Source organism: Arachis hypogaea, chromosome 4 (assembly GCF_003086295.3).
Source record: "Arachis hypogaea cultivar Tifrunner chromosome 4, arahy.Tifrunner.gnm2.J5K5, whole genome shotgun sequence".
Lineage (NCBI taxonomy): Eukaryota > Viridiplantae > Streptophyta > Magnoliopsida > Fabales > Fabaceae > Arachis > Arachis hypogaea.
Window position 1 is genome coordinate 117,673,118 of NC_092039.1, and position 12,049 is coordinate 117,685,166.

A 12,049-nucleotide genomic window follows, 5' to 3' on the forward strand; every position below is an offset into this window, starting at 1 on the left:
CTTTTATTGTAGTAACAATAAAAGAGATCCTTTGCTTCTTTTCACGACTTGAATTGTAGTAACAAGAAAAACGAGATCACTTTTTGGTATATTTGGTATTGTTGTGGTAAGGATGGATGTCCATTTATGGGTGGCTCAATTTGTCTATGTCAAAAGGAACAAATTTTTATGACGAAACAAAATTAATGAAGTTCTAAAAGTAAATTTTGTATACCTATAAAAGCATGGTAAAAGAATTATACACAATCAATAATAATACGAATATAAACACTTCTCTTTCTTTCTATCTCCATATACTTATGCTGTAATATATACAATATTAATATATGAATTATCTTTATAGTGTGATAATAATATTGGTGAACATTAATATTAGAGTCTTTTATTTAAACTTTGTTATTTTAATTTTATCACATCTTTTTTATTTATTTATGAATAATGTTCTACATCCATGTAAAAAATGTATCTAAGTTATTCAAGCAATTTGGGCCAGGTGCGCCTCCCCTCCTCCCCCACTCGTTTGTCATACACGCGCTACATATAACGTGCTGCAACCTAAAGCTTTACTCAACGTAAACCTTCTACTGCAACCTAAACCTTCTTCTCTGCTCGCGTTTTCTTCTTCTTCTCTACTCGCGTTCTTCCTTATTGATATGCATTGCTTTCAACGTAATAAGTTTCGTCGTTCTCCTCTGGTCGCATTTATCTTCTCATTTTCTTCTTTCGATCTGCTTACGTTGCATTTATCTTCTTCCTATTCTTCTTCGTTTTCTTCTTCGATCTGCACTTCTGAATCGAAATAATGAATGATTCAACTTCCATTCAGTTGAATGAGAGCAAATTAGATTATTATTCTGAAACGAATCAAGCTGACGAGGTTTGGATTATTCAATTTTGAATCGAATTGAATGGAATGCAATTGCTAATTTGAATTGAATTGAATTGAATGGACGCAGGTGTTCTGAATCTGAATTGAATTGAATTGAATTAATAATCTCTAAATTGTAGACAGAGGTGTTTTTTGAATTTGATTTTATACAATGGATTATGCTTCGTTCATTCAGTACTATACAATTGGTTCACCATGAGTACGTGTTCGGTTCTTTATGCAGAAAGATGTTTGAATTTTATTTTATATAATGTATTATGCTTTGTTCATTTAGTACTATACAATTGTTTCACCATAATGATGTGTTTGGTTCATTATGCAAAAAGATGTTTGGATTTGAATTTATATAATGGATAATGTTCCATTCATCTAGTTCTATACTATTGTTTCACCATAATAACATGTTCGGTTCATTCTGCAGACCAGGTGTGTTGTAGATGAACAATTTGTCCCAAAGGTGGGGATGATTTTCAAGACACTAGAAGAAGTCAGAAAGTTCTACAAATATTATTCCAAACTTGCCGGTTTTTCTACCAAAATAAAAAACACGACCCGAGACGGAGACAAGATTAAGAATCAACTAATCGTATGCAGCAGAGAGGGGATGTGGAAATCCAAGATATCTCCTACGCTGAAGACAAATCACTCAGCCGGCATAAACTGTCCAACCAAGATATACGTAAATATATTGAAGGATGTCAGTCTCTGGACAATTTTCAAAGTTGTTCTGAATCACTCACACTCCTTCTATCCAAACCAGGCAAAGATGCTCAAACAACACAGGGAGCTAAGCATGTTCGTGCGTCGCACCATTGAAACCAACGAGAAAGCCGAAATCAGACCGAGCAAAACTTACCAATCATTCGTAGCATCGCCGACAGTCACTGGGAACTAAGTTTCATAGAAAAAGACATGAAGAATTACATCATATAGGAAGTACGGAATGTGTCCAAACAAGACGACGCCAAAAAATTCAGGAAGTACCTATTAAGAATGAAAGAGAAGAACCAAAATTTCTTTTTCGAGCTCAGCCTCGAAGGCGATCACTCCATCAAATATGCATTCTGGGCTGACGCAAGAAGTAGGGCGGCATGCGAGTATTTCGGAGATGTCGTTTCATTCGACACCACGTACAACACAAATAGGTATTCGGTTCACACAAATTAAGTCTTTACATTCACCATATCTACATATTTCGGTTCATCAATTTGTGAGAGTGTCCATCTATGTAGGTACAATCTGGTTTTTTGTTCTTTTGTGAGCGTGAATCACCACAGTCAGTTGACACTTCTCGGATGCGTGCTGATGAAAAACGAGGATATCCAATAATTCAAATGGCTATTTGAGTGTTAGCTCCGTTGCATGGGAGGAAAGGCACCAAAAGGCATTCTCGCCGACCAATGCGCATTGATGCAAAGGGCCATCGAGATGTGCATGCCAACAATTCACCGCAGGTGCATCTGGCACATTATAGAGAAGATCCCAAACAAACTAAACGGTTACAAGCGACACAAAAAAATCGAACAAGAGATGAGCCACGTCGTTTGGAATTCGTACACAAAAGACGCATTCGACAGAAACTAGAATAATTTCCTCACAAAGTACGGCCTCGAAGGCAATAAGTGGCTCTCAGGTAACCGAGGTTTTAATTTGAATTATTTTCATGCCGTTACCTTTTGGGTCAAATCATGCACAGATTTCGATTTAACACAACTTATTGGTTTGGTTCATTCTATAGAGTTGTACGAGGATCGACATATATGGATTCTAGTTTACCTGGATCACCACTTCTGGGTTAGGATGAGAAGCACACAAAGGAGTGAGAGCATGCACGCATTTTTTAACAAGTTCATCACACGCAACAGCTCCCTAAGTCAATTCGTGAAGCAATACGACAATTGCCTAGTAAACAGAGAGCAAAGAGAGAGAGAATTAACACTACAAATTTTTACACCGTGATACCGTGCACAACAAAATCAGCAATAGAGGCGCAGTTTCAGCACGTGTATACCCACGAGAAGCTTAGGAAAGTTCAAGGACAATTCAGAGGAAAGGTGAAATGCATCACAAGATCAACGCATTCCACCCTAGGTTTCACAACATACGAAGTCGTAGAGCAGGTTTCCAACTCCACATTCAACAAGTTTTTCGTCACCTACGACGCAGTATCACGAGAGGTAAAGTGTCGGTGCCTGCTGTTCGAGTCAAGTGGCATACTATGCCGCCATTCCCTGAGCGTCCTAAGCTTTGAGCGAGTGGATAACGTGGCACTAAAATACATACTGGAGCGTTGGAGCAAGAACATAAAGAGGAGGCACACACACATCAAGAGCAGTCAAGACGAGCCTTTACTGGAGCCGAGAAGCAATAGATTTGACGATTTGGTATTTCGGTCGCACAATATATGCGAATTTGCATCCGAGTCCGAGGAGCTGAACAGAATTCTGCACCGGGCATTTGACAATGTGATGGCCGAGATGCAAGAATATCAAGAGAGAAGCAAAGAAAAAAGTTTGTTATCCCACGAAGAAGCCACGTTAAGCAACGTGAACGACCTTCAAAGCCCACCATGTGTCAGAACAAGAGGCCGACCCAAGAACAGATTTGGATCAAACCTGGAAAAAAAGATCTCAAACGCCACGAAGAGAAAAGAAAAAGCCAGCTCTAAGCGAGGTAAAATTGATTTGCTTTCGATTAGGCAAATATTCATTTGTGCATTTTGCTAATATACGATTTATTTTCTCTTTTTGCAATTGAATCTTTTAGACGACGGACCAACGATTCAGTCAAGTTCCAGCTTTTACAATGCACCGGATATGAATTATTCGGGAGAGGATTATACGAATTTTAGTTTTTATTAACATAAATTTCCTTTCATCTATGAGCAAATTTCAGTTCACTGAAGTTATAGGAGGGTTAATTTCAGATTGTTATTAGTCTTTATTGCATAGTCACTTTTTTTTTGTTTTTGATATTAGCTTTTATGAAATTCTTTATTTAATAGTCACTTTTTTTATTGAATAGTCAATTTATTGTACTATGTCAAAGAGTTCAAGTGTTTCTAAAACTAAATACTAATATATATATATTTTTTTCAAATTATCTCTCTACTATATTAATATATGCACTTTTTCAGTTCACTTTGTGTATTAATTTTGGTTCATTTGTTTATTTGGGGCTTCTAATGTTTGATAAACACTCTGATTCCATTCACTGTAGTCTTGGAACAAAATAACAGCCAAACAATTTCAAAAAAACATATACATCTTGAATCAGATATAAATATTAACATTAGATATATACATTAACATTAACAGCAGATATATACATTAAGATTTACATGAATATTCAGATATATACATTAAAAAAAGTAATGTTTATTTTTATAAACAAAATACTGTTAATTACAACAATTCAAATAAAGTATATCCTATTCACTACTATATATATTTTCAGATGTAAATTTACAAAAAAACCGAAGAAGGCAATGACTTTGAAAATCTTATCATTTCACATGCCAAATCACTTGGTTTCTTATTTTATTTAGTTTGTGGAATAAAATATTTAGACTATATTCAAATCTGAAAGCATGGATATTAAGATATAATTATAAATACTATATATATAATTATAAATATTAAGATAAATAAAATAATTTTGTACTATTATCCCATTACCATTACTCCAAAATAATATGATAACACCATGGAATCAATCACGATAGAATGATGTTGAGAATGAATGCTAAAAATATATATTTCGTTGTCCTTTTTTTTTCCCTTAATAGGCATAACTATATATCAAAGAGTTATTAATTTTATGATGATTTTTATATAACTTGAAATTTTTTCGTATAATACGGTTTGTTAATATGCCACGTAATTAATAATAATTCAATTATCCAGGTATTAAATTAAAAAAAAATATTTAAAAATAAAAAAATAGGTGTTACAAAAATAATAAACAGGTCGATTAGGAGTTAGAAAGAGCAGAATGATATTTGATTTTTTGGTTGTTGATGATACTATCGAAGATGATTAGAAATTAATTTATTTTATTTGTCTAGTACTTTTTTATTGATGCTCCACCTTAATGTGTTGAACTTTTTATTTCCAAAAAAATTATAAAAATCTATATCAAATGAATAAATTATCTGGAAAATACATATAGCTTAATGCAAATAAATTGTTTTTGTAAACTTTTATTGTTTTGTTTTGTATTGTTTTTCTTTCTCTTATTACAATTTTGTTTTAAATAAAATTTGTTGCTTTATTTTACAGTTTAATTATTCTGTTGGTCTAGTTTTACGAAATTTTTAATTAGGTCTCTAAATTTTTTTTTAATTGAGTCTTTACACTAATTTTTTTTTAATTGGGTCTCTACACTTTTTTTTCTTGTTATTTGAGTTTCTATACCAATTTTTTTAGTTGGTCTTTATACAATTAAGTCAATTACTGTCAAAAAAGACCTAATTAAAAGAAAATTAGTACAAAAATCTAATTAAAAATTTTAAAAAATTATAAGAATCAACAGAATAATTAAACCTTATTTTACTGATGTGTTTCTAGACTTACAAAGAAATTCTCTTCTCCTCCTGAATAGGGACGAGGCAGCACTTGTCGAGAATATTGCTCAACATATTTTTGAAATATTAATTCCCAAGTTGCCATCGTCAATGAAAAATCTTGTGCGGATTGAATCAAGAATCTTGTTTGAAAAATTCTAAATTAAATTGATGATAATCAAACATTATTAACAATAAAATTATTAATTTATTCTGATTAAAGTATGTTAATTGTAATAATTTTTGTTGTGCAGTCCTAAACAGGCCGAACAAATTAATATTAAAGCAAGCTTATTGGAATAATTTTTATTCAGCCTTGATGATAAATTATTGTAACCATAGTGGCTGAGACTATGTTTTGTTTGGTTGGGCCAGATTAAACCTCATTACTCCAAAGTCCAACTATGATCCATGATGAGTAACCGAATGCATGATCCAAAAATTCATCAGGAAAGCAAATGTTATCATTTGCTCATGACTGAAATAATTTGGGCCAGTTTGATCCATTGTTGACACAAGCCCAAAAGTTGTTCCTAATGCATGGTCCGAAACCATGAAGCAAAGAATGCAAAGCTTCAATGCTTCCAACGGAATCTATTTTATTCTTTGAGTGGAATTCAAATTTAATTTGCTAACAGTGAATACATGAGAGAAAATTTGACTTTGATTTGATTGAAGGGATCATTGCTACACGCCACTCTAAGGGAAGTAAAAGCAACCTTTTCTCAATTAATTTTGTTTATTTTATTAAATTGCTTTTCTTCCAAGGTTGTTTCTTCTCTCTCATCCCTTTCCCTCTTCTCTTCGGTCATTAACCAGAAAACAATGGATACCATGAAAGCAAAAGTGAGCTACCGAAATGAAGGAAGAGCAAGCTACAAGACCATCATGATGATGGCAAGAAAACATAACAAAATAAAAGTATGCTGTAGCTGAGATTTTCACCAAAAGTGGTAAGATTTGGTGTGGTAATCTTGAGCTCTTCATACCCAAAAAGAAAGAAGGAGATTCGGCCAGCAAGGAAGATCTTTGGAGGATGGCTTGTCTCTGATTCTGCTCAACCACCACAAGAAGTAGCTAGAGTGGCGAAGTGATGGAGGAGGCAGAGATTGGAGCAGATGAAGTCATCATCATCATGAAGTATCAAGGGCCAGAAATCCATCTTGGGGAGCAAGCCAAGGATGGAGCACTCGGATTGATGAAGAGTGATGACCAAGGAAGGACTAGAGGTATTTGCATGTTGGGTTTTACATGGGTTACCTCTTCTCTCTCTTTGGCTGAACCGGTTTCGTTTTGCATGGAGAAGAAGTTAAGCTTGGTTTGTTTTGGTTTCAACTGTGGAGGCTTCACTCTTCTATAAAAAGGGTGAACAGCCATGGTTTGAACCAAGGAGTTAGAAGTAAGCATTGAGAGTGTAAGGCACAGAAGTCTCAGAGCTACCTAAGCTTACAGATTTTCTTCTCCTTCAATGTATTTTGTTTAGTATTTTTCTGTTTAATTTTGTCATGTCTCGAGTCTCATGGAAAAAGAGAAACAGTGAGGTTTGTATGAAAAAGACATAGAGCGGAAAAAGGCAGAGAGTGCAAAATTAAAAGAAAAAGCCATAGATGTCCTTAGAGTTCCTTTGTTTATCTATGTTGTGTTTCATGATTCTGTGAAAATCCCCTTGTAAGTTGGGTTAGCACTTTACAGTTTGTAATCTGGAAGATTATAGTGAAATTCTATCATTGTTGTGATAGAGACTGGATGTAGGCTGCACTGCACTTAGCAACTGAACCAGGATATATCTGGGTGTAACTTTCTCTCTCCTCTACTCCATTTTTGTTTCTGCTGCATAGGAGCTAAAATCAAATATATCTCGTGCCGAATGACAAGACAAAAATAAAAGTCCCGTGGCCAGGGACTAGACAAAAATAAAAAAGTCTCCTCAAAGACCAGAAAGTGTAATCAAGCAAAAATGGGCTAAGATTCAACCCCCCTTCTCTTAGCCACTGAAAACCATCAATTGGTATTAGAGCCTGGTCTCAAAGAGATCAAGCTTTGCAGCTTGGAGAAAAGATCTAGATGGCAGAAAGCAGTGGCACAAATCTGGTCTCCTACAACCTCATAGAAGGACAGTTAAGCAACATACCGCCTCTTTTCAATGGGAAAAACTATACCTATTGGAAGGAGAGAATGAAGATCTTTGTGCAAGCAGTAGACTACAGATTATGGAAGATCATCCTAGAAGGCCCTCAATTTCCAACTAACACAAGTGCTGAAGGAGTAGTCACCCTTAAACCAGAAGCAAGCTGGACCGAGGAAGATAGAAAGAAGGTGGAGTTAAATGCCAAAGCTGTTAATTTACTCAACTGTTCTATCAGCTTCGAGGAATACCAACGGGTATCACGTTGTATGACTTGTGATGATTTGAGAGGAAACCTTCTTGCTTTTGAAAACACTTATTTGAAAAAAGATTCAAAAAAGAAAGGAATTGCTTTTTCATCTGTGACTAACCCTCTGGATGATGAATCCAGTGATAACTCCTCTGAAAATGAGTTTGTTTTGTTTGCCAAAAAATTCAGGAAAATGGTGAAGTTCAAAGGCAAAGGCGGCAGTTCAAGGAAAATGAAGAAAGACCTTAGCAAAGTAACTTGTTACAATTGCAAGGAAATGGGACATTTCAAATCTGATTGTCCCAAGTTAAAGAAGGAGGAAAAACCAAAAAGAGGAAAGAAGAAGGGTCTGATAGCATCATGGGAAGATTTAGAAAATGACTCAGATGATGATGATGAGGAGACCGAAGCCAAGTCACAACCATGTCTCATGGCAGATCACATAGATCAGGTAGTCTTTCATAACCCTAACACTGAAGACCTTCATCTTATGATAGATCATCTTTCTGAAAAAATGAGATGTTTTCTTCTTGATAACCAAGATCTTGAACAACAAATTACCATTCTTAAAGCTGAAAACAGTTTTCTCAAATAAAAGCTAAGGGAAGCCGAAACTGCTTGTGATCTTGTGGAAGAAAATAAGCAGTTGAAAGCTCAACTTAGAAGTTGTGAAAGTGATCATTCGGTAGTTGCATATGTAGACTGTTTTAAGGATAATGAAGAGTTGCTAAAAAAGGTTAGAAGCCTTGAAAATGACTTAGCCAAGTTCACTCAAAGTTCTGAAAATTTAAATCAAATATTGGCTAGTCAAAAACCACTCTTTGATAAAGCTAGTTTGGAGTTTTATAAATCAGATGAGAAACCTTCTTTTGAAAATAGAGCTTCATCTTTTAATGACATAAGGTTTCAAGATCCCACCTATTTTAACAAAACAGCAACTCCAAGGTTTTGTAGGCTATGCAACCGAAAGGGTCATTTTCCCATTCAATGTTTTTTTGGTGAAAGAATGATTGGTGATAAAGTTTACAAAGTTGTTTTTTATTACAATGGTTTGGGACATAGGAGATGGTTTAATGTGAAAGGATCCAAGAAGATTTGGATACCAAAGGTCACTTGAGTTCATTTTGTAGGTATGCCTAGCATCCAAGAGAAAGGAAAACATGTGGTACATGGACAGCGGATGCTCAAGGCACATGACCGGAAAGACAACCTTCTTCATAAAGCTTGATGAGTATGATGGAGGACTTGTCACTTTTGGTGATGATGGGAAAGGAAAGATAGTGGCTGTTGGTAAAGTTGGTAAAAGTTTCTCTTCTTGTATACATGATGTTCTCCTTGTAAATGGTTTGAAACATAATTTACTTAGTGTAAGTCAATTTTGTGATTTAGGTTTTGAAGTTATTTTTAGAAAATTTGTGTGTTTGGTTGTGTGTGAAAAAACTGGGGATATTTTGTTTGAAGCTAAGAGATGCAACAATGTATATCGATTAACTCTTGAGAACTTGAAAGAACAAAATGTAACATGCTTTACTTCCTTTGAATCTGAAAAATGGCTATGGCATAGAAAGTTGGGTCATACTAGCATGTACCAAATTTTCTTAAGCTAGTAAAGAAAAATTTGGTTAGAGCAATTCCCAAAATCAAATTTGATAAGGATCTTACCTGTGATGATTGTCAATTAGACAAACAAGTTAAATCCTCTTTTAAACCAAAAGATGAAATTTCAACCAAAAGGCCATTAGAGATGTTACACATTGATCTTTTTGGTCCAATAAGAACTCAAAGTTTAGGAGGTAAACACTATGGTTTAGTGGTGGTGGATGATTACTCTAGATTTGGTTGGGTACTTTTTCTTACTCATAAAAATGATGCTTTTCATGCTTTCTCAACCCTTTGCAAGAAAATTCAAAATGAAAAGGATTTAAAAGTAGCCCATTTAAGAAGTGATCACGGAAAAGAATTTGAAATCCAAGACTTTGAAAAATTCTGTGATGACTTTGGAATGACTTTGGAATTACTCATAATTTTTCATGCCCTAGAACACCTCAACAAAATGGGGTTGTTGAAAGAAGGAATAGAAGCCTGATGAGTTTGGAAAACTCTTGTTAAATTTTGATGATGAATAAACATTATTAAAATATTAAGATTACAAAATTATTAATTTGATCTTAACTCATATGTGCTTAATTAATAATTTTGTTGTGCAGATTTTGTTGGGCCGAAACAAAAGAGAATTAACAAAGCCCAACTGTTGCAGCTGTGTGTTTATAATTGAAGCTAGTTTTAATTGGGCCAGAATAAATATTAATGTTGCAAGCCCAAAACAAATGCTTTCTTATTTGCTTCCTATGCTTGATCCGCTACACAATTGTATCAGGAAAGCAAATGCTTATTAAATGGGCCAGCTTTGATCATTTTGTCACAAGCCCAAAATTATACTAAAGAGAATAGCTTCCATGTTTGGTCCGAATCAAAAGGAAAATGAAAGCATAGTGCTTCCAACGGAACCAAACTCTAACAAAGTGATGGATTTCAAAATCTATTACATTGTTAAATAATGCATGGGGAACATGAGAGAGAAAAATTCAGCTGAAGTGATTGATGGCTATTATGTCTTACACGCCACTCAATAGGGAAGTAAAAGCAAGCTAAGCCTAATTAATTTGATCAACCACTTTGTGTTGCTTTTCTTTCAGATTCTTTAATTCTCTCTCATCTCTTTCTTCTTCTCTATTCGGTCCTTGTCCAGGAAACAATGGAGGCCGTGCTCTTCAACGAAGAAAAGGAAAGAGAAGCATGCATCAAGACCATCAAGTTAATGATGGCAGGAAAAAGTAAAGTATGTAGTGGCTGAGATTTTCACCAAATGTGGTTAGATTTGGTGAGGTAATCTCGAGCTCTTCATGCTCAGAAAAGGAAGATGAAGATTCGGCCAGCTAGAGGAGATTCTTGAAGCATGGCTTGTCTTTGATTCTGCTCAACCACCACAGGGAGTAGCTAGAGTGGCGAAGTGATGGTTGAAGGCAGAGATTGAAGCAGATGAAGTCATTATCATCATGAGGCATCAAGGGCCAGAAATCCATCTTGGAGAGCAAGCCAAGGATGGAGAGCCCGGATTGATGAAGGTTGATGATCAAGAAAGGATTAGAGGTAATTGCATGTTGGTTAATACATGGTTATCTCTTCTCTCTTTGTGTGGCCGAACCAGTTTGTTGAAGGAGGAAGAAAGTTGGTTCGGTTTTGGCTTCAAGTGTGGAGGCTTTCCTGTTTCTTTAAAAAGGGGAAACAACCACAGTTTGAGTCAAGGAGAAAGTTTGAGAGTGCAAGGCACAGAGTTCTCAGAGCTACCTGAGCTAACAGATTTCTCTTCTCCTTCAATGTTCTCTGTTTTGTATTTTTCTGTTTAATTTTGTCATGTCTTGAGTCTCATGGTAAAAGGCAAACAAGTGAGGTTTGTAATGAAAAAGCCATAGAGCGGAAAAAGGCAGAGAGTGCAAAATTAAAAGAAAAGCCATTGATGTCTTAGAGTTCCTTTGTACATCTTTGTTGTGTATCATGATTCTGTGGGAATCCCCTTGTAAGTTGGGTTAGCACTTTACAAGTTGTAATCAGATTGGTTATAGTGAAATTCCATCATATTTGTGATGGAGACTGGATGTAGGCTGCACTGCACTTAGCAGCCGAACCAGGATATATCTGGGTGCAATCTTCTTCTCTTTCTACTCCATTTCTGTTTTCTATCACACACGAGCAAAAGACAGAATTTTCTCGTGCCGAGTGACGAGACAAAACAAAAAGTCTCGTGGCAAGGGACGAGACAAAACAAAGTTGCTCGTGTCAAGTGACGAGCAAAAACAGAAAAGTCTCTTCCAAGAATCAGCAAGTGTTAGCTTTTGAAAAAGGGGCTAAGATTCAACCCCCCCTTCTCTTAGCCACTGAAACCATCAATCAAGAGATGACTAGGGCTATGTTATATGAGAATGAGGTTCCTAAATTTTTATGGGCTGAAGCTGTAAATACATCATGCTATATTTTGAATAGAACAATAATTAGAAAATGGTTGAAAAGAACTCCTTATGAACTATGGAAAGGAACCCCTCCAAATCTTAAGTATTTTCATGTTTTTGGATGCAAATGTTTTGTGCTTAACAACAAAGAAAATCTTGGCAAGTTTGATCCAAAATCTTATGAAGGAATGTTTATTGGATACTCCACCACTAG